General features: G+C 47.1%; 1 pseudogene; it reads right to left on the bottom strand.

Annotated features, from left to right (window-relative positions):
• Positions 1–3968: 3968 nt before the first annotated feature.
• On the bottom strand, positions 3969–5587 carry LOC146234828 (zona pellucida-like domain-containing protein 1 pseudogene; annotated as a pseudogene).
• Between the last annotated feature and the right edge of the window lie 18053 nt (positions 5588–23640).

The following is a 23640-nucleotide window of genomic DNA, read 5'->3' as shown; positions in this document are numbered from 1 at the left end:
GAAGACACAGACACAGAGAAGCAATCACCTTTTCTTTTTGTCTGAAAAGTATGATAAGGGGAACGGTATGTTTTTATAGGAGAATAGATGTCTGTCAGCTCAATGGCCAAACCTGTGTCCTCACAGTAGTTTGAGTGGGAACTAGGTAAGGCTCAGGCCAAAGATGAGATACTTATCAGCACTTCATATAAATTGCTTCTTCCATTTCCATTTAGTCTTTTAGCAGATGCTCTTATCCAGAGTGACTTACACTAAGTACAGGGACATTCCCCTGAGACATTCCCAAGGACACAACGTCATTTGGTTGGCACAGCCAGGAATCGAACTAGCCAGGAATCGAACCAGCAAACTAGCCCGATTCCCTAACCGCTCAGCCATTTGACTCCCCCCGCGGCTTCTTCTCATGTCCTGTTGCATGTTGACACAGTACAAGGACAAGAAGTAACACTCCTTGTCCACTGTAACTGACTTCTGCTAGCGTGAATCAGCAGCATTAGTTCTGGCATGGCACTCGGGCTGCGCGTTTCATCAGCTGATGTCACTCACGCAATCAACTGTACTTGTGCTAATTGAAGGTCCAGCAGGCCTTCCCTATCAGAGGACTTGAATACTGCATTCACAGACCCCTGACACACATGCTCGCACATCATGCGTTGCTATGTACCTGCATATTGTGCAATTGCTGTCACCCTCCACCATCTCCAGGTCCTCCATATTGTCTTCTGTATTGTCACTACATTATGTTGTGGTTGCTCTGTGAAGCTTTTTGACTTCTTCTTCAATTATGAAACAATTCCTCTCCACAGGGGGATCTTATATCCTATATGCTTCCTGCATTGTCTGTACTGTACTTGTGCTATGCTAGCTATGCTCCAAGGAGTATTGACAGAAGTATTGACCCAGTACCTAGTATTCAGACTCAGTACCCAGTACCCATCCTGACAGAGTAGCACATAGAGCTGACAGAGCAGAACAGATATAACAGATAGAGCAGAACACATAGAGCAGTGTAGATAGAGCAGAACAGATATAACACATAGAGCAGTGTAGATAGAGCAGAACAGATATAACACATAGAGCAGTGTAGATAGAGCAGAACAGATAGAGCAGTGTAGATAGAGCAGAACAGATATAACAGATAGAGCAGTGTAGATAGAGCAGTGTAAATAGTGCAGAACAGATAAAGCAGTGTAGCTAGAGCAGAACATATAGAGCAGTATAGATAGAGCAGTGTAGATAGAGCAGAACAGATATAACAGATAGAGCAGAACACATAGAGCAGTGTAGATAGAGCAGAACAGATATAACAGATAGAGCAGTGTAGATAACGCAGTGTAGATAGAGCAGAACATATAGAGCAGTATAGATAGAGCAGAACAGATAGAGCAGAACATATAGAGCAGTATAGATGGAGCAGAACAGATAGAGCAGGGTACCAGTCCGCTCAAGAGCACCCGGTCCCAACACAAGCTCTTCTTCTGTCTGGCCCCCTAATGGTGGAATCAACTCCCCACCTCTATCAAGGACACTGACTGTCTCCCCGCCTTCAAGAAAAGGCACAAGACGCACTTGTTCCGGGAGTACAACGGCACTTAGGAATGCTTGATTGAACCTTATGTTAGTTTCCTCCAGGATCACAATGACTCTTTTTGAGAGACTTGTTGCTCTTGTTGGTTTGTTATAACTGTCTTAAAATGATTGTACTCGCTGTGAAATATATTATTGTTGCTTGCTTTTTCCACAGGTGCACTTTTAAGATTCTTGCTGTTTAATTGTAACTCTAACAAATTAACATGCTCTTATTGTTCTTCCCTTTGGAACTTATTTGGTTTCACAATGTATGCTTCATGTTTGGTTACCCACAATGTTTGGGGCTATCTCGTTGTTATGGTCAGTGACCTCTGCATTTTGTAAAACTCTCTCTGGGAAGTCGCTTTGGATAAAAGCGTCTGCTAAATATGTAAATGTAATGTAGTGTAGATAGAGCAGAACAGATAACGCAGTGCAGATAAAGCAGTATAGATAAAGCAGAACAGATAGAGCAGTATAGAAGGCGCAGAACATATAGAGCAGTATAGATAGAGTAGTGTAGATAGAGCAGAACAGATAAAGCAGTGTAGATAGAGCAGTGTAGATAGAGCAGAACAGATAGAGCAGTATAGATAGAGCAGAACAGATAGAGTAGTGTAGATAGAGCAGTGTAGACAGAGCAGACCTGCAGTCTCCTCTGTTTGGATGTGTTGGCCAGAGCCCACCACTGCATGGTACATATCCGTGACCTGTGTTGCTGTGAGTCCAGTGCTGATGTGATATATGAGCCAGCTTGTCCCTGTCCCACAGTAGCCCTATAGGAGGTGGTTTCATCTCCCTCTGCAGGGGAGCAAGGATTTATGGTTGTGGAACTGGACGCCTGTGTATGTGCTTTTCAGCTCTCTTTTTCAGGTATTTTTTATAAAGGGAGTTTGATATAAATGAGAGAGTTACAGTATATTATCCTTGCTTATGGGCCAGGCTCAGTAAGTTTGCATAAACACGTGCCAACATACCAACCAGAGAGCACGGCATTTACATTTACATTAAGATGGTCGAGTGGAAGACTAGATATTTAAAACATGCATGATCCCACAAACAACTTGAAACTAACAATGCTCCAACTCGGACAGTAGAGGAATCCATAGCTCGTTTGCAGACAGTAAGAAGTTAGCGCAGTAAAGGGATGAGTAAAGGGACCCCTCCCCCCTCCAGCCATCTCCTCTGTCCCCCATTCTCCCTCCTGTTGTTTGGTCATAAACTAATGTAATATGTTTAGCATGCCCAGGGGCCAGAGGCTGCCGTTCCTCAAGGCTGCTCGTTGTTAACGTATTAGCGCTGGGAGGCCATCACACACAGGATCTGTAAACACTGCCGGGGTCAGTGTGTGTGCACGGCGCAGCATACATACACAGGGCCATCCGTCTGTTAAGACAAACTTCCTCACCAAAACTAACAGATTCAATTGGAGGAGTACATAACACTGGGGCACATGAGAGTAATCAAACTGTGTTTCCAACCACTGAACCCCGGCTGGACCCTAGTTTACTCCGTGGCATTGCACAATGCTCACGGCACGACGCAATACGATACCTCGCACGAGACTCAGCTCAGAGCTCAGCCAGGTAAAGTCTGAATCAAGTTTAAAAAGAACCGCCGTGATGATGACCAGCTCAATCAGGTGTGTGTCTTTGCACACGTGTGTGCTTGGAAAACATTTAACCATTAGAACTGACCTACATTAAGCAAATGGCATTCAACAACCTTCCACACAGATGCTTTTGTTTTCCCTCTTTTTTTGGTTGTTTTGTGTTTAGAAACATCTATTATAGATTCAGTTAAGAGTGTTTGGGCAGCGAGGTGGAAGGGGGAGCTGACCTGTTATGGGTCAGCATCCTTCCTCCATCTATCACCCCCAGCTTCCTGGAGCTGCAGAGCTGCTGGGCCTGGGAGGGGAGAGATATACTGCACCCTGCATCCAGGCAGACAGCTTCCTCCTCTGACATATAGACCAGCCTGAGGGGTGCCTGGACCAGGCTGCTCCCCAGGGACACGAGCGGAGGACAAACCAGAACTTTCTTGTAAAAGGAAGACTGCCAGACATTTCGGAAACAAAACAACATCTTGTCATTCTGGTATCATGTGTTCACAAGGGTTTGTTCATTTTGATCAAATTTTCTTTTAAAGATAGTATCATTTTGATTTGATAGAAGAGAAAAGGATTAAGAAGTAAAAAAAACAAAACTATGAATGCATACAAACGGTTAAGAAAAATGAATAAAACAAAAAAAGATAACTTTTGTATGGTCTATATATTGTTTCTTAAATAGTAATTGTGCTTTGTGACTTTACAGTTAAGGAATTGATTAATCAAATATTTTTCCAGTGTTGATATTATGGATTAAAGGAAGGAAGTAAAAACAAGAGATTAAAGAGTATTTGAATTTGAAAGATTTTATTTGCAGAAGCATTAAAGGAAGAGAAATAAATTACAAAGATAGTATTTAGTACACAGATAACAGAAACGCAGAAAACATTGCAGATACTTTCACACTGACAGTGAGATCTGGATTTTTGAAAATATTTGTGTAACCATAAATCCACTAGTTTTTCTTCATGTAGTTGTAATAATGTTTTAAAGCTAACCCTATGATAATCTTGAAAACGTGTTTTCTATAGCTTTTAGGACAACATAAGCACCCCTCTTTCCTGCAAAAACAACAAAAACACGGTGAGCCAGCTCATTTCTCCAGTTGAGATGAGCAGATGAATGTACTATTAGAAAGGGTGGTTTCCCAGGCTAGTAACCCACTTATGAAATAAACTTGCCATTTAAGCTTTCAGCTTTTTAGTGCTTCAGCCTCTTGTAGAAGATGGCTGCCATGGTGAAAACAATGAGACAAGCGAATGCCAGGATGCCCACTGCCACCCCGAGCCCCATGGAGGAGTTGGAGTTACTGCTGCTGGTCTGCACCTGCTCTTTGGATGTCAGGCTCTCGGCTTTGGTGACAATCTCAGGAGAGGTGAGAGTGTGATAGTCTGTGACTCCGTCTGTGGGAATGAGGGCCTCCGAACTTCTCCTCCTCCTTTTGTTGCACTGCTTGAACTGGCTGCAACTGTTCTTGTCACAGAGCCGGGTGATGCAGTGGAGAAAGTAGGTGGACACTGTCTGGTTCTGCTGCTCGACGAAGCGGAAGGCCGGAAAGGAGAAGCGGGCCAGGTTGCTGTCGCCGTTCTCGATCATAGTTGTCATCACGTCTTTGGAGCACGGCACAAACAGGTTAAAGAAGGACGAGTTGGTGGGATAAGCAGATATGGAGGCATAGCATCTGTCTAGGAGCACAAGGTACTGGGCGGTCAGGTTGGTGGCGCGGACTTGAACGTAGACGTTGGTCCTCAGCTCGATTCCCAGACTTGGTATGAGCATAGGCTTGGTGTAGTTCGCATCGCTGAAAAGCTCCATCTTCAGTGTGCTGATGAAGCTACCGTTGGTGTCCTTCACTGCGATGGAGGAGGCTGACACATCGATCTGGGTGTTGTTGATCAGGTACTCGAGGGGATAGGCACAGGAGTAGAAGTACTTGAGCTCAGCGTTGTATGTGACTGTCCCAGTGGTAGGATCCAGGGACCTGACGACACCGCTGATGTTGACGGTCTCGATGTTGGAGAAGTCGGAGAAGATCCCCGTCCCTGGAGCGCTGGTGGTCTTGAAGACACTTCCGCAGGCATTGGTGGCGTTGAGAGGGAACCTGTACCTCACGACCGGTGGAGACACACTTACATCCAGGGTACCTTTGCAGCCCGGGTCACTGAACATGTTGTTGAGGATGAGCAGGGACTCATTGTAGCCGGTGTAGATCGCAGGGCAGATGAGGATGGACAGGCCGATGGAGGCAGTTCCGCACTCCACTGAGATGTCAGTGTATGCCGGGCGTCTTAAGCTTGCCCCACATTGGCTCAGGCTCTGCTGGCTGCTTTGAGCCACCATCAGGAACATCGCGAACAGGCTGAAAGGAAGCATCTTGGAGTTGCTGTTTGCTGTGTGTTGATCGCTTGGCTGTACCAATGCTTGTACCCTTTACTGGCTCGTCCATGGCTTTTATAGCCAAGCAGTTTCGTGATCCATCCTGGGAGTTGTCAGAAACAAGGTCAATGCACCTTTGTAAGACATATACCTGTATTGTGTTAAGGGTGCTTGGACCATAACCTCAGGCAAGCCGTGAAACAGGACACATCTTCAGAATTAGAGCAGTAAGAACAGCCTCCTCTTTTGTGACCTTCAAAATATTGAGTTCCATGACCCTCTAATACAGCACAATGACATTATGATGAAAGTAAACAATTGAATTTCTGAAAATGACATTGAAGGTTTTGTACCTGGCTTGAGATCAGCAATATCTTGTTGACCTCAATCATAGCCTAGATCAAGTTAACTCTGTGTTCAGACCCGAAGTGACAATTTCTTGATGCCAATTAGAAGTAAATAAATCCGGCCCAGACCATTTCTTGAATATCCTCCCCTCTTTCTCTCTACCCTACATTTTTTGTCTTCACTGTCTATCCCAATGAAGCAGATACGCCATAAACCCCACCCAAATACAAGCATAAACTAGCATAGATGATTTGAGATGTTTTATACAAAATGTGTCTCTTTTTGGTTCCATATTGGTGTCACAGCAAGCGGGTGGATCGGGGTATCAGGTGTCATATATTATATGTTGGTCAGCCTTTGTTTATATTCAGATGTTGACAGTTACCAGGTTATGTTGATACTGCAATGCAGTACTGTACCTGAAACACAATCTTATTAATGACAGCCTTTTTATAAATCAGGCATCCATGATCTAGAAATGCAGACTGACTCAAGAGTAACAGAAAAGTACTGTTGATCATTATCTTTTGCCAAAAACAAATAAAACACATTAGCTCAACAAAACATTAGCTTCAAAGTCATATTTTTATCATTGTTATAAAGTTTAAGTAATTGCATGTTTTCTGACACAAACATACCCTCATTGTTATATTTTGTTGAAGTATAGGACACAAACCAAGAGATGACCCAAAACTTAAGACAGGGAGTAACAAAAGATTTGACAAAAATGAGTCTTCTGTGTATCTCCGAGATTTCATCAGGTCCAGCATTGGGGTGACAGTCTATTGTAATCCTTCAGGACCAGGGGTACAGGACCCAGGGGTACAGGACCACGGGTACAGGCCCTCTACTGGAGGACAGGGCCTGGGGGGTGCGGGGTCTCCTGGCTCCACCGTGTCTTTTGGCAGGCCTGGGGGAGATTTATGGAGGCTCAGGGGGCTAGTCTCTCCTGCTCCCTCACCTCCGCTCAGTGGCGTTAAACAGGCTTGTGTGATTAATAGACAGGCCCCCAGAACCAACCACAGAAGTGAGGTACTGCCGGCGGGAAACGTGGAGGAGACGCTGTGAGAAAACGTGGTGAATGTTTTAAGATAGAGGTCATGACTTATACCTGACTGTGTTTTACCACCAGTACTTTGTTCAGGAGACATTTTTGCTGTAGGTCAGCATTCACCATGTGTGTACAGAAGTACTAATGGTCTGATCTCAAGGTCTGTCTTCTGGAATACAATGCTGGGCAGTGGACACCAAGGATTCACAATAGAAGCACTGAGACACTGTGAATGTCTATAGTTAATTATTTAACAAAGGGAAGCTCTGGAACAGCTCTAGAACAAATGTATGTGGAAGAATGACTCATAAAGTACCATGATTTTTTTCTCTCCATCATCCAAAAAAGTACACAGATACTAATGAACAACTAACTTACACATACTTATTGTTTTAGATACACAGGGCTAGAATATATGTCCACCCAGCAGTGTTGCATGTGAAGCTGTGTTAATTGAATACTCATCTGTTCCGCTGTAATTATAACACCTGACCTGGTTCACAGCAGATAATATATCACTGTGTAAAGTGACCCACTGGGGTGGCTGGGTGAGACTCAATTGTTATGTTTAGGAAATTAAATGTCAAGTATGAAACGTGTTAATGTTCAAACCTAAAACATGAAACATTTTTAATTGTGGAATTCGATAAGAAAAAATACAAGATTATATTGATTATATTATATATATATTATTATATGCTGTACCACTGAGAGGGTTACAAACTCTTTAATAAGATGGGAGTGTAGCAGAAAAGGATACATGGAAGTATTTAATTTGAGCAGATATTACATCTGACTCCTACAACAGGCATTATTATTCACTTCAAATCTAATCAAAAAAGTTATTTGTACAGTCCTTTCTGCAAACAATGTCACAAAGGGCTTCACAGTTGCCCAGGACACAGTAATGGATGTTGGATGACTCTGACCTTAAGACACACACATACATACACACACACACACATGAATAAAGCTACACATTCCCAGACAAAATTGTACACATACTGTACGCACACACAGTGCACTGTTCTGTTAAAGCTATGTACTGTACCAGTGGGCTGCTGATTTATGAGGCACTGAATACTTCTTAGTAATGCCTTTAGCTGACTTACCCGCTTTCATGTGTCAAGCACACACACACACACATACAAACATGCTCACACAAACATGCTCACACACACACACTCACACACACACTCACACACATAGACCTCTCGGCAATGTCCCTTACATGAGAGGAGAGGGCAACTGTGGACCAGCTGTTTGGAACTGTAGCGGACATGCTATGTCCTTGCCATGTCCTCAAAGTACCAATGATTCACACACACATACTGTATACACACACTCACTCACTCACACACACATACACTCACACATACAAACATGCCCACATACATATCGAAATGTACAATGCACCCGCAAACACATATGCACACATTAAGGCTCATACACTCATGCAAGCACACACATTTATTTCTACTGTTCTTGGCTCAGTTCAGTGTCATGTCCCCAAGAGAGGCCCAGGTTAGTAGAGCAGAGGATGTTATATCATTGTAATACAGCTTTGCCTAAATCACCGAGCCACTCTTCTCTTCTACCTCATCTGTCTCTTCCCTCTTTCCCTGTCCTCCTACATACTGGGGCGCTCCGTGTTGCTGTCTGTTGTGGAGTGTGCTGCCATCCCTGCTGACCCCCAAGCCCCCCGGTTTGAGTTACACCAGATGTGGCCCCTCACTGTTTGGAAGACTAATTGATTTTGGCCCACACCACAGTTGTGCTATTGTGCTGGATACTTCTGATTAATAAGAGTGTGGGATCTCACCTCCTCTCCACTCCTGTTCAATGCTCAAGAGATCTCGTGTTGCAGCAACAGAAGTTGGGGGGGTGGGCGATGTAGGGAGGAGGGGGGGGCGGGAGGGTGGGTGGGGGATGTAGGGAGGGTTAGGGGGCGGGAGGGTGGGGGGGGGGAGGTGGAGTGCATGGAGCATATTTTCCTTGCTGGTCTAAGTTGTCCACTAGCTGCTCTGAGACGCAGACAAAAAACGCGTTCCGAGTGGAGCTGGGCCGTAACTATGATAGATTGCCCCCTTGTGTGTGTGTGTGTCTGTGTGTATGTGCATGTGTGTGTGTCTGTGTTAATGTGTATGCTAGAGAGAGAAGGAAAGTGTCTGGTCAACACCTCTGAACGTCCGTGTTTGTTGACTTCCTGAAGTCAGAAAACTCTTATGCTTGTGTCTGGACCCTTTTCTCTCTCTGCATAAGCACTTGCCTCAGACCACAGTGTATGTGTGTGTGTGTGTGTTTCTGATGTGTGTCTATACATACACATATGTGTGTGTCTGGGTGCAGACCCCAGTGTGTGTGTGTGTGTGTGTGTGTGTGTGTGTGTGTGTGTCTGGGTGCAGACCCCAGTGTGTGTGTGTGTGTGTCTGGGTGCAGACTCCAATGTGTGTGTGTGAGTGGCGTTCTCTGTGGGCCAGGCCATAAGGGTGATGGATGGCCGTGTGTAGAAGCCGTTATTATTTGTTATGTGAGCGGGTGTGTGTGACAGGCCTAGTGGGGCATGCACCTGCTGAGAGCCCAGAGAGGCTGAGCTGGGAGAACAGCTGGACGCATTGATTTAGCAGCTCTACGGGCTGCAGGAACACATCAAGCAACAGCTAATAAAACCTGCCTTTATGATCTCGGTTCCATTTGCCCCAAACAACTGGCTACATCATGTGTTTTTCTAACACCCAGCATTGCACCAAATTAAATCCTGGGCTAAGGTGTCGCTTCTAGACATTTTGACCGGTATAATGTCTGGCCTGAGAGCAGGAGTAATCAATGTTCCATGGTGTGTGTGTATATGTGTGTGTGTGTGTGTTTGTCTCGATGATTGAAGTTTCATTGGGAGCTTGTTATACATCAATACTCCCCATGTTTCTGCTTGACCCAGCGTTGGTTTAGCTGTAATGGACCCAGCTGTGTGACGGTATGTGAGTTTGCTGTCAGGAATCTGACTGTGTGTTAGCATGAGATAACTGGGGCTGTGATGGTCTGAGTCCAGCTGTGTTCTGAGGGCCAGGCACTGGGAAACAACACTGCCACCTCCATGGGCATTCCTGGAAAGGTACGTAGAGATGACAGCATCCCAACCCGTTGAAAGCACATTCATTGAGATTCATTTTCATTTTTTGGTGACACTTTTTTGCACAGCAGGGGGATTTAAACCCGGTACCTCTTTATCTTCAGTGAAATTCTAAACCGTTGCACCATTGCAACCATTGTATGGACATGGGCATGTGTAAAGGCCCATACACTAAACCATTAAAGGAATATACAGTTAATGTCTCAAGCTAACCTCCATTCCTCAGCCTTACTATGCAGTGTTCCTAGTCTGTTCTTACTATGTCCACAGGCTGGTGACAACTGGTGAATTCCGTGCGTGTGATGTTGTCATAGCTGCAGAATCTAGTCATAGACCCACACCATCTCAATGCACAGACGGCTATGTGGCCACAGGAGCTGCAATATTAAATACACAAGGTGTGATGCTGTCACAGGGACTGCTATATTAAATAGGCAGGGTGTGATCCTGTCACACGCACTGTGACATTGTTAAATAGAGCAGGTGTTGCTGTGTGACACCTTTGGTGTGATGCTGTGAGGCTGATGAACAGAGATATCTTATTGTGTCAGCCTGTTGATAGGAGATTAGAGAGTTCCTGGTTCTACTGCATCAATAGTGTGATTGCTACTGTAGCTAACTAGCCAGTAAAGTACAGAAAGATTGAAGGGATTGCACGTTTGAATTACAACCAAGTTTGGCATCCGTGAGTTTTAATAAGCGTTTGAATAACTGTCAAAGGAAATATTGACATTTACTACACGTGTCAACATGTTATGCCCTTGCCAATAGTTTTAACAACTGGTTATTAAAGGTGACTCTAGAATTTAAGCAAAATAGAGAAGCTAAAACATTTAGTTTGACAGCACGGTCTCACTCGTTTTAGTTTTCAGTGATATCTATTTCAGGAATGACGCAGTAATGCCAAGACAGTAAAAAAACAAAGCCGGACATGACATGTTAAAGCTATCAGCTATATGTGTGTGTGTGTGTGTGTGTGTGTGTGTGTGTGTGTGTTTGTGTGCTATTGTCAAATGTCAGTACCACTGAAATCCTAAACTGGGACAGGATGAGCCCAAGCTGCAGTGTAAAGCCTCCACATTCCACCGTCAGATCGGCTAAGTGGAGAACGTTGTGGAGCTGCTCGGTAACGCAGCAGGAGCCGGGACTCACCCCCGCCACAACCCCATCCTCTCCTCGTCCTCTCCTCGTCCTCTCCTCGCCCTCCTCCAGGACTGGAGCTGGAACACAAAGCTGCTGCCGACCAACCTGGAGCCGTCAGTGCACTTCAACGGCCCCTTCCAATGCAGGCGCACGTTAAGATACCGCACATGTACACAGCATTATGGACTCAGTCGTTGACTTTGAGCAGTAATAGAACAGGAGTCAAACATCACCTGACATGCTATTTGAGATGATAAGCTATGTGCCTTCCGTGTGCCCGTCGTCAGCTCTACGCAGAAATACCAGACATTCTCATGGACAGGTGTTATTATTTAAAACAAGTGACCAAAGGCTCGAGGCAGACGTGGTATGTGTGATGTTAAGACTTTCACGTACATGGCCTTTCACCTTTGGGATCAGACCACCCAGGTCTAACGCCAGGTGAATATGAGGTATGGCATGTCATAATGTTTACACGCTGGAGAGTGTCTGAGAGAGAGGCACATTCAATGTTTTAAACTGTACACCTTTTCTGTGAAGCATTTACCAACCAGTCCGAGGGTGTTGAAACTATCTTAGACAAAATGACCTGTGAGAAATAATAACAATTTAATTACAATGATATTTAGATTTGCCTAGTCTTTGCCAGACATAATGCCATGGAATGGTCTGGAGTTCTGATGGAATAGGGTTGGGAGTTCTGGTGGTTCATTGTTGGGATTTAACAAGGTTTCCGTCTAAAAGGAATGGTTCTAGAGATGCTATTTACGCCCAGAGGGGTCTGTGAAGGTCCCCCATGTGTCCCCCTGAACTGCAGCTTCTGTAGGTGATTCATACACATGCCCACCGCTCCCAAGGAACAACCTCTAAATTATTCAAAAGGGAAAGGGCTGCCAGATTTAAAATTAAGGAGGAAAAAACGTTTCAATGTGAATTATTTGCTGGACACGACTCCGGGGCTGGGACTCCCTTTACAGCCCAACTCCCAGAATGAGTTTCTGTGCCTTTCCTCCAACGTGGAGGAACTGTATAGAATGCTGCATCCGCACCACTGACCCCACAGTTTCATTATCACTCAGAGACGTCGACAAACTTCGACCATTTTCAGTCACCTGATTTACTGCAGACTCTCATTGCGGTGTTTTGGAGCACTCGTAGGCTGCACTCACAAAGGGTCTGGGGTTTCGAGAACTGCCGTTTGGGAAAGTCATCAGGGCCATTTTACGTGTGTGACCTTCACGTGTCTACATGCAGTAAATATACCCCCCCGGCTTTAATGGACGGGTCATTGAGAGAAAGAGAACGAGAGAAAGAGAACAAGAGAGGGCGAGAGAGAAAGAGAGAGAGAGAGAGAGAGAGAGAGAGAGAGAGAGAGAGAGAGAGAGAGAGAGAGAGAGAGAGAGAGAGAGACAGAGAGACAGACAGACAGACAGACAGAGGAGACAGACTGAGGAGAAAGATAGAGGAGCGACAGAGAGGCAGAAAAAGAGAGAGAGAAACGAGTACTTTTGCTCCAAGCCACACCTCCTGCCAATCAACCAACCTTAATACTCTGCACTACCGTAGCGTACATAAGGAAATCCCGGTGCAGTGAACCTTCAACTTTGAAGATATAATTGTAGAACTTCTGTAAGGACTATGTGCCATGTTTTTCATGGATAAACAACGTGCATATCCTCCCAGGGATATCCAACCCTCATCACAGAGTTGCAGTGTGACAATGTGACAGTGTGACAATGTGACGGTACTACAGTGTCACAGTACTACAGTGTTACGCTGTTACAGAGCTGCAGCATTACAGTGCTGTGGTGTTGAAGCGCTATATGTTACAGTGTTACAGTGCCACCATATTCCCGTATTACAGCGTTACAGAGATGCAGTGTTACAATCCTGCAGTGTTACAGTGCTACAGTGTTACAGTGCTACAGTGTAGCAGCTGCACTGAGGTGGCAGCTACCTGCTCCAGGGGTCACTGGTCCACCTGTATTTGAGGGCACACTGCCATGTGCCATGATAGATCAGGCAGGCATCCTGCTGGGGAGAGGGGCCAGAGGCTCCCTTCTGTCACGCTCTACCTCAACGCCAGATCCTTTAGTTATTTGGAGAAGCTTTTTCAGAGGCAGAAAGTTGACCGTAGTGACGCAGCAGCTGGAATGGCAAACACTGGGTTCCCCCCACTCACATACTTACACACACACACACACACACACACACTCACACAACCTGATACATACACACACTTATGGAGACGCACACACGCACTCACTTTCATTTCTTTGCACACATGGGATCCAGTCATGGGATCCAGTCATGGGATCCAGTCATGGGATCCATACAAGTACAGTATGAGTGTATTCTGTACATGCGTTCAGCATATGGCTGTGTGTGTGTTTCCTGCGCATGTCAGTGGGCCTGTCAGCCAGGTTCCTGTCAGGGTCTATATCAGACGAGAGCCACGCGTCAGCCCAGGGCGCCGGCCGTGAAGCCGTCCCTCAACAGCACATCTGGAACCCAGCAGGCCGCGCCTGCGTCCAGACCTCTACACCACTCACACACACTACTCATACATTAGTTCCCGATCGTCAACAATGACTTCCCCGCCATAAAGATTCTCCCAAAAAATTAGAGAACGTGCGATGGTGGAGCCATCTCGCATGAATGTTATAAGATGGGAGAGATATTGTTGAAGGGGGGAGTTGGGGGGTGGGGTATTGAAGGGATAAGGTTTCACAGAGAATTATTCACCAGGGCAGAGGGGAGGGCGTCTATAAATTGACTGGCGACGTTGACAGTCCTGCTCTTGAGTTTCTCTTTTTAAAGATGCTTCCCAGAGCAGCATCTCCACCTAACTCCCCTAATCTGTGATGGAAACACTCTCACCATCGCACACTGTTAACATTCATCCAGCATTTCAGCCCCGCCACTAATAACAACTGTGTTTCATTGAACTGAAGGGAGAGAGAATAGATCTACGTCTGTGGTTCAGCCCCTTATAACGCCCTGGACTCCTCTAATTTTAGATGGGGCGTTCTGGATTGCTACCCCTCATGCTCCCTGCTGACATTCTGATCTCATCCGTCTTTGTCAGAAAGGATGATCTGTCAGGCCCGCGAACATCTCTGGGTGTGACATGAACTTTCTGATAAGCTGTGAACAATGTTGTTACACGTTAATGATCCCCCCACGAAAACATGATGTATGACCCCCACCCACCAACCCCCTGCCACCCCCCGAACCATCCCTGCCCCTCCCCAGTGAACAACCACATCTCATTGGCTGTTAACAGACCCCTCTCTGGCCTGTTCTCACTGTCTGGAGCTGTGGACTCTGTGTGGAATGTTGACACTGTGATGTGTGGTGAGTCGGACTAGCGCCAGTTCCAAGCTCTCGGGTCACCAAGCCGATGCGTTCCCTTCCACGGGACAAGTCGAAAACATGTATTATACTACGTGGTTAGTCCTCGACAGATTCTGACCAGGGTACACAAATGTCATGCATCGCGCCAGCCAAACACAACCGCCCACACGTTCACACGCATTCCCACACACTCGCGAACGCACACAGACACACACGTGTGCAGTGGGCGGAGCTCCAGTTTCACAGCCTCTGCAGCAAGGGAGAGGGCGAGGAGGGCGAGGGGCCGTTAGTCAGTTCCGCCAGTGCGAGGACAGGCTGGGATGGATGGGTAGGATCACACAAGGCTGTTCTGGGTCTGAGGACTGCTGCTTTACACAGCTGCTTCACCCAGACAGATGCTCTGCTCGACACAGCCACTCCGCCCAGACCGAGCTACTTCCAGGTCGGCTCTGCACAGCCCCACAAGCCCGTCAGTGTGGGTAGTTTGGGTGGTGTAGTTTGCGTGGTGTAGCAGAGCTAAGTTAAGGGGTTGTTTTCCCAGCTGTGTGAAGGGAAAGCCTGCTCCCATGTGACCTGTGTTTCTCCAGCTGCTCCTGGATCAAGACCCCCCTCCAGGCTGGGAGGACCCACCAGGCCTGTAGCACCCCCCACCCCAGCACAGCCACCGTATCTATCCATTCATCTATCTGTCTATCTATCTATCTATCTTGAGAGCTCAGAGTGGAGGAGGTCATATCAACCTTCACATTGTGATGACCCAGACTCTCGTGCACACTGTAGGCAAAACATCTCACACACAGACACAATCGACTCGGGCCATAGAGTTGGAAAGTGTTTGAAAGTTGTGATAGCTTGACCAGACATTTAAAAATTCTAATGTGTTCGAAAGCCCCTGTCAGAATGTCCAGTTAAAGTCTGAATGTATGGCTGTGTGTTTTTTTCGTATGTAGATGGATCTGTGTTTACCCTCTTTCAGAGCAGGGCCCCTGGTGGAACTCTGTAATAGTGTGGACAGTCCCAGCTGGTGCAACGTGTCTGTCAGCGCAGCTATTACAATCCTCTCTGGGGGGGCACAGGCGCCTGTGACCTTGAAACCAGCACTGAACATTATATACAACCCTACCATCACCCCTTATACAACACCAGCACCTCCATTACACCCTACTCAAACTAAGATAGGTATTTGTATCACCATGATGTGATTCTTGTCAAAATCCCAAATTGTGTCCCCTCCTAATGTTATGGCACTATGAGTGGCTGGGTTTCTTTTAGGTTTGGGTTATGGTTAGGTTTAAGCTCAGGTTTAGGGTTGACACATTGTGCTAATGCAACAATAGGACTCCTAACGAGTGAGCGCTCGTGCTAATTTCTCTGTTTGACAAAAGGACTGTGATCCTCGGCTGTGTTAGCGCTTAGCGAGAGGCCTGAGCACAGCAGGTGTGTGGAGCACACTTCCTTCACGCTGAGATGGACAACATGCGGCTGTTCAAAGACAGCATGGGGGTCCAGGGATGGGGGGTCGGGGAGGTGGTGTAGGATGGGGGGTTGGCAGGGTGGTTCCTGGAGGGAGGGGAAGTTGGAAGGGGCTGGGAGGGGAGGTCCAGGGGTGTGTGTGTGTGTGGTGTGGGGGGGCGGGAGGGGGAGGGGGAGGGGGGTTGAGGGATCGGGAAGGGGGGTCTGGGGCTTGGGGGTGGGGGTCCATCCAGGGCTGAAGAGGGGAGCTATGCACTGTGGAGGAGCGCCCTGTGTTCCTGCTCCTGCTTCTCCAGGGGGAGCCTGATCATGACAGCCATTCAAGATGTGAACAAGGAGAGGGGATGGCAAGGAGAAGCTGAAGGGGAGATAGAGGAGTAGAGGAGGCAAGATGAGTAAAGAGGAGAGGAGATAGAGGAGAAGAGGGAAGGTGAGTTGAGAGGAGACGAGCAGACAGGCAGGAGATGTGCAAGAGCAGGGAGCTGTGACCACTCTGACAGCCTCAGTTCCTCACACAGCTCCTGTCTCAGGGTTAAATTGAAACCTGGGGATGGGATGGGCTCTGAAAGGCAAGTCTGGGAGCTGAGAGCGGTTGGAGAGAGTGATGAGACACAGCGCTACTGTCCATCACCATGGCACCCCCTCAACCCCGGCCCCCACACCCCTTCTTTCCCCCGACTTCAACACCCCCTCCATCTCGGCCTCCACCCCACGTTTACCCCACACTCCACACCCTCTCTGCTGTCCCTTCTCAAGTAACACATGCATCAGTTGGTGTACAAACAGCGAGGTGTCCGGCTGCCTCTCAGGGCTAGGTGGGTGGTGAGTGTTTGAGAGTGTTCCGCTCGCCTCCAGAACGGAGAGGCTTGTGAATATACTGTTTCTCCAATATATTCTGAATTGAATATTTAACCATATGTTACTTAGCATTGCAAAAAAAGCCTGATTTTGACCCCCACCACCCAGAAAAAGAGAGTCCCCCTGTGGACCAGCAAAACCTCTGGGCTGTGTCCCCCCTGCAGAGCGATATGGACATGCAGGGTCTCCTGTCTCTGGGGGGAACATTCTGCCTGGGTCAAGTTCTGCTTCTTCTTGTTTCTCAAATTAGAGCCTCCAGTTGGTTAGGAGGCTCCCGAAAATATCCCATATGCCTTTTGTAAAGGGCAAGAACCACATGGCTGCAAGTCATTTATGAGGAAGCCACTGTCATCAGCAGCACCCAGCAGCCTGCTTTGATGAAGAGCGACATCACACTGTGATGTCATCATTCCTTGTCTGGACCCACGGCATGGAAATGTCACAGTGGGATCTTCTAGGTGACTCCTGTTGGCAGCCTGGCTCTGTAAGAGCCTGGGATTGGGCTACTGGGTTGTAACACTGGCTCAGTTGGGATTCAAAGTGTGGCCGCTGGTCCAATTGGCTTCTGGGTTGTAAAAATGGGCTCAGGAATGATCCAGTCCGTGACTTTCCACAGAGCCCTACTCTTGCATCCAGCGCTCTCCCAGTTAGCATGCCTCTGATCTTGGAACAGCCCTAAGCCCAGCGCTGACTACCACATCATTAACGTGACAACTGTAGAACAGAAACACAGGTGCTCAAGGAACCCCTGTAGGCCAGCACTTTGCCCTCCATTTTGTGTTTAGTGGATTCAAATGTTTTGCCTTATGAGTTGAGCTATTCTCAGTCCCATCGGGGATGGGAAACCGATGGAGTAGCAAGCCACTTGGGCAAGTAAATTGAGTTACATGTATCTCAAATGAATTGGCTCATTTTCACACTGCTATCGGATAGCAGAGTGTGATCTGTACCGCGATACGGCTGCCGTGGACTGGAGATTAGGCTGCAGCTGTCCTCGAGGACCTTAGTGAGTTGATATTACTGTTTCTCAGACGACGGGTAACCTTTCTGTCCCTTGAGTGCAAGAGAGCGGCTGGGACCACCTGACACCTGATAACACCACTGGAATGTAGGGGAAGGGGGTGTCCGTTTGCGCCCCCCCCCCACCCGACCCACGTGGGACTCGGCATCTCTGAATTGTGTTTATTTGTTGGCAACATGTCGTGAAAACCTTTCCATCAGCTGCATATTAATCTTGTCAGCAAATTTTCCAAGGCCTCTGTCTCCCACTCTACCCAAACTCCGACACAACTTCTTGATGAATTGATGTGCCTCTCCTCACTTCTCCGCTCCCCTCTTATTGTGTCCTACCTGCTCCTCTTTCTCTGTGTCCTCCGTGTCCTCCGCGCCTCACCCCCCCCCCCCATCGTACACAAATACACACAAGCTAACACACAGTCATGCACGCTATACATACACACGCATAAACACTTAGCCACGCTTCTTTGGTGACATGTCAGAGTGGCAGCGGAGGACACTAAAAACCTCCCAGTCCTGCTGAGAACCCATCTTCTGTTTCACACCAGGCAGAATTTATGAGCTCAGCACCAGGGGAATGGAGAGATGGGGGGGGGGGCAGAGAGATGGGGAGAAAGAGGTGTACAGAGAGACAGAGAGAGAGAGAGAGAGAGAGAGAGAGAGAGAGAGAGAGAGAGAGAGAGAGAGAGGGAGAAAGAGAGAGAGAGAGAGAGAGAGAGAGAGAGAGAGAGAGAGAGAGAGAGATGGCAATCAAGAGTGATCCGTGTCTGGAGGCCATTACCTTTGTGCACCCCTATCTGCCTGCCAACTTATCATCAGTGGCAGACTCTTGTAAATTGTATATAAACAGCTTGAGGTTCTAGAGGGCCATTCTTCCAGTTTGGGCTTTCCCATGTCTTCCCCATGTGTGATCAGCTGCTGTCTGTGTGTTTTACAGGCCGTCATGGAGCAAGGCTGCTGTGTGAGAGCAGACCTCAGGGAGTCAACAGCAGCAGAACCCAGCCCAGTACTGACACCAGCACTGACCCCTGCACTGAACCCAGAACTGACATCAGCAATGACCTCAGAACTGACCCCAGAACTGACATCAACAATGACCCCTGCACAGCCATCAGAAATAACATCAGCTATGACATCGGCACTGACCCCAGCACTGACCCCAGAACTGACCCCAGAACTGACCCGAGCACTGACAGCAGCACTGACACCAGCAAACACTCTTACAATAGGATGCCACTGGTCACAAAGCTGGTTTTCTTTGAGGGTTGATATCAAAGATTTATGCAGAGGTGGGTGTAACCTGTGTGGAGTTGTGTAGGAGAGATGGATGGAAGTATAGTGTCTGTATAACTGGAGAGATGGGTGGAAGTATAGAGTCTGTGTAACTGGAGAGATGGGTGAAGTATAGAGTCTGTGGAACAGGAGGAGAGATGGGTGAAGTATAGAGTCTGTGGAACAGGAGAGATGGGAAGTGTTGGGAAGGAGAGACGGAGCAGGCAGCAGGCCTGGTAATAAGGAGAGTTCAGAGGGCAGAAACAACAATGACAATGATCACGGTTATAAATTCAGCTGCACACGCATCAAGCTGTCCACACGCTCCTTAGTTGGAGTGTCAGTTTTTCTACGTGAAAACATTAACCCCATCCTGGCTACAACACTCCACCCAGCTCTGACATGAGTTACGGCCTCTCATTAGGACTGGACATCCTGTCTTCTTCCGGCTTGCTCTCTCTCTCTCTCTCTCTCTCTCTCTCTCTCTCTCTCTCTCTCTCTCTCTCTCTCTCTCTCGCGCGCGCTCTCTCCAGCTCTTCCCCTCTCTCTCCTTCTCTCACTCTCTCTTTCTCTCCTTCTCTTTCTTCCCCTTTCTCTCCTCTCTTTCTTTCTCTGCTTCTCTCTCTCTTCGTCTCTCTGTCTCCTTTGTCTCTCTGTCTCTCTCTCTCTCTCCTTGCATTGCGTCTAAGTCTCCGTCCCTGTAGCTTTTGGAATGTATCCATTGCTGGAGTCTCGAGGGGGTTGAAAAAGATACTCCCACCCACCCTAAACAAATGTGCCACAGGTGTACAGTGAGAGGGAGCCCAAGCAGCTCTGGAGTCCCACACACTTTATTTTTACAGTTTGGACACACGACGCCCTCATACGATATGGCCAGTTAATCGCCCTTGGTGTAATTTATATTCTATTCAGGCAGTTAGCGAGGTAGCTTTAGAATGAAGCCCCCCCCCCCCACATGGTTGGTGGGCCTCTACCCAGGAGTGAGAGATCTATGCTGAAACTTGCGCCATGTAGCAGTCCATAACACTCCACACCAACAATCTCTCAGCAAAGTTTCATTTTATTTCCAATACTTGATTTATCTTTGCTAAACATCTCACTCAAAAGGATCGTAATGTGTTTGTGATTCCTTACTTCTGAGCTTGGATGAAATTAAATACAGAGACCATAAATCCACTGAGAATTTAACAGTAGTATGATGAATGAAGGATTTGTACAGCTTTTCAGATTCTTTTTTGGGTCAATTTCGGTATGAAATAAAATGTACAGCCAAAGCAGTGTAATTGTAGCATGGGACTCACTGAGCGTCGGAAATGTATCACTTTGCGGTGTGAGCTGATAAAATGTTACTTGAGAGGACCCGAAAACCAAGGAATAGAAGATGAGGAGGAGAGAGAAAGAGTGAAAACAAGCTCTCGAAAATCCCTACAGCTCATATCAAATGATCTCACACATGTTGCTTATCTTTCCGACAGCTGAATAGACCCCTCTTTTCCACTGCGGATAAAAACAGCTCGCAGAGAGAGGAACTTCTAAGAGATTTCATCAGTGTTCCTTCCCTTCCGCACGTCCCACTGGGTCCACACCGGTGTGCCTCTGCGGAGGCCTGCCCGTTCAGATGGAGCTGAGCTTGTCTGTCGTGTAGAAAGGTGCTAAGCAGAGATCTGTCAGTGAAAGCATCCCTGGGGGAGGGGGGGGGGGGGGGGGAGAGAGAGAGGGAGGGACGCTTAATGGTTTTATTGAATTAATCACATGAGTGAGAGATCAGGGGTGTCCAGGGGCAGAGCCTGGGGCCGGCAGTGCAGGCGGAGCTGATCCCAGCCCATCGGAATGCCACATCAGAGCCATGAAAGAATACACGTCCCTAACCGGGTTATTGGTCTGGGGAGACCTACACACGGCGTTGAAGAGAGAAGAGGTCTTTTAACTTAATTAAACACTAATATGAAGCAGTCAGTGCCTCTCCCTTTGTTCTGAGGGACGGTGTGTGCGACTGTGTGTGTGTGACGGTGTGTGTAAGAGTGTTAACGTGTGTGACTGCGCGTGAGTTTGTTCACTTGTGTGTGTGTGTGTGTGTGTGTATGTGATTGTGACTACGTGTTATAGTGCCCTGTACGGCCAGAGGTCTAGTCAGGTCTTGACAGAGGGATTATCCTGAGCTCCGGGTCCAGGTCTGTGTGCTGACAGACGACCAGGCCCAGGAGTCAGCACCCCCCCTGGGACACACTCTCTGACCTAAGAGTCTGGAGGAGGCGTGGTGGTGCTGAGCTGGGCATCAGGATAGAGGATGAAACCACCCAGCTTCAAGAAACATGGAATTAGTTCTGCCGTGAACAAGACTTCTCTCGTATATCTGCATTGATGTCAGCTGGTGTCATCATGTCAGCTGGTATCACTCCAACACCGAACACCAGATGGATGAATAAGTGTAGGATCTGTATGCCCTTGTAGTGTGGAACATTACAGAGCACTCTTCAGATATGCTATCAATCAATACGTGTAGAAGTGCTCATTAGATGGAGAATTTGAAAAACAAAATGGAGGTCTAGTCCAAGGAAAAACCTTAATGTATTAAATTATACATCTGAAAATATTTTGAGAAAATATCAGTTAAACTGGATGACTGACAGACCATTCCACTCTTTGGGTGGTCCTGGGGGGAGAGGGGGAGGGGGGAGGGGGGGATGCAGGAGAAGGGGGAAAGAGGGAGGTGCTATGACAGACTACCCCTACGCCGAGCACAGAATTTTTTTATTGTCCCCCCCCTTTTTCCTAAAAACAAGCTTTAAAGGGAATTGCCATACACACGTCAGGCTTCAATTTCTCATCCCTGAAGGCAATCCTGACATGTTTTGGGGAGGCGGGGGGGGGGGGGGAAGGGAGGTGTGGAGGTGTGGAGGGTAGGGGAGCAGAGGAGGGGGAGGTAGGGGGAGAAGGGAGGATCACAGCCGTGAGACTTCACAGACATTCTTCAGACAGCGTCTCTGATTCATTGATTAACCCATGTTTCCTCAACTCGGGGTAGATACCTTGATCAATGGCTGACACGACGGACAGCAGGGATGGACTCTAATACTGTCTCTCTCCCAACAGGGTTCTGGAGGCTAACACACACAGTACCAACAGGGTTCTGGAGGCTAACACACACAGTACCAACAGGGTTCTGGAGGCTAACACACACAGTACCAACAGGGTTCTGGAGGCTAACACACACAGTACCAACAGGGTTCTGGAGACAAACACACACAGTACCAACAGGGTTCTTGAGGCTAACACACACAGTACCAACAGGGTTCTGCCTCCTGTGTCAGTACATTCATGGTCCAGTCAGGTGTTTCAAAGTCAGGAAATTGAGCGTCTGTCTAAAGGATTGTGTATGTCATCACTTTCATAGTCATTTCATCACAGGACACAGTGCAGTATAACACTATCCCCCAATGAAAATATCTCATGAATCTGTTTCATTGAAAAAAATGATTATTAGTGAGGAAATTATATATGTTTTTTGTTGGTAAAGGTTAGACATTTCTTCCCCGATTAGCACACTGAATCAAAAAGTACTGGCTATGAATGAATAATTAAAGAATATGTTTCACATTTCCATACTGTTTACTTAGTATATATTTCTCGTTCTCTCTGTTACTGAAGGCTGATTTTATACATTTGTGTAAGAATGTATTCTTGTCTATGACAGATTTATGTCATGACATGGTCAGATAATAACAGAGGTTAAGCGTTCAACAAACATTCAGTTCCATGTTGTTCCATCAGTGCTGCTTGAAGGCACAACATAAATCCTACATCAGATTCTGGGAATAGGCTTTTAGAGCAGAGCAATGCATAAACAGTCTAATACATTTGTATTTATTTTCAGTGTTTAATTGGACAAATGAGTAGCATTCCTGCAGGGGAGAATAGAGGCATTATTGTTTCCAAAGAGTAAACACAGAGAGGTCCTGCATGGATTATAAAACTCCAGAATAAACAGCTCTCTCAAAGGTTAGGATTGAATGTCTGTTTATGGGTAGTAACATGAAGTGCAGGGCTAATTACATCAGCTATGTGGACTTCTGGGGGTGAGCTCTTAAAAGGGGTAAGTAAGCAGTGTATGTGTGCCACTAAGTGTGTGTGTGTGTGTGTGTCATTATGTTTGTGTGTCGTTGGATCCAAGGATAATTCATGTTTCATATTTTTACGAGCCTTTGTGGATCTGAATTGGACTTTCTCTGTGTGTCTAACTACGTGCCCAAGACTTTCCTCTTGTGTGTGTAGCTTAATAAGGGTCTAGGGGAAACATGCTCCGCTCTTCCGCCCAGATGAGGGGAGGTGAGCTCAATCAGGCCAGGAGACGCCTCACCTCCGGGTGTACACACAAGCAGGCCTCCCTTTATGAAACAGCAGGAAACTCACCCCGACTCAATAGTCATATGAGAAGAT

This window comes from Hypomesus nipponensis, chromosome 23, assembly GCF_054491055.1.
Source record: "Hypomesus nipponensis isolate SF chromosome 23, ASM5449105v1, whole genome shotgun sequence".
Lineage (NCBI taxonomy): Eukaryota > Metazoa > Chordata > Actinopteri > Osmeriformes > Osmeridae > Hypomesus > Hypomesus nipponensis.
Note: the sequence above shows the minus strand (reverse complement) of the source record. Positions and strands in the feature narration are given on the sequence as shown.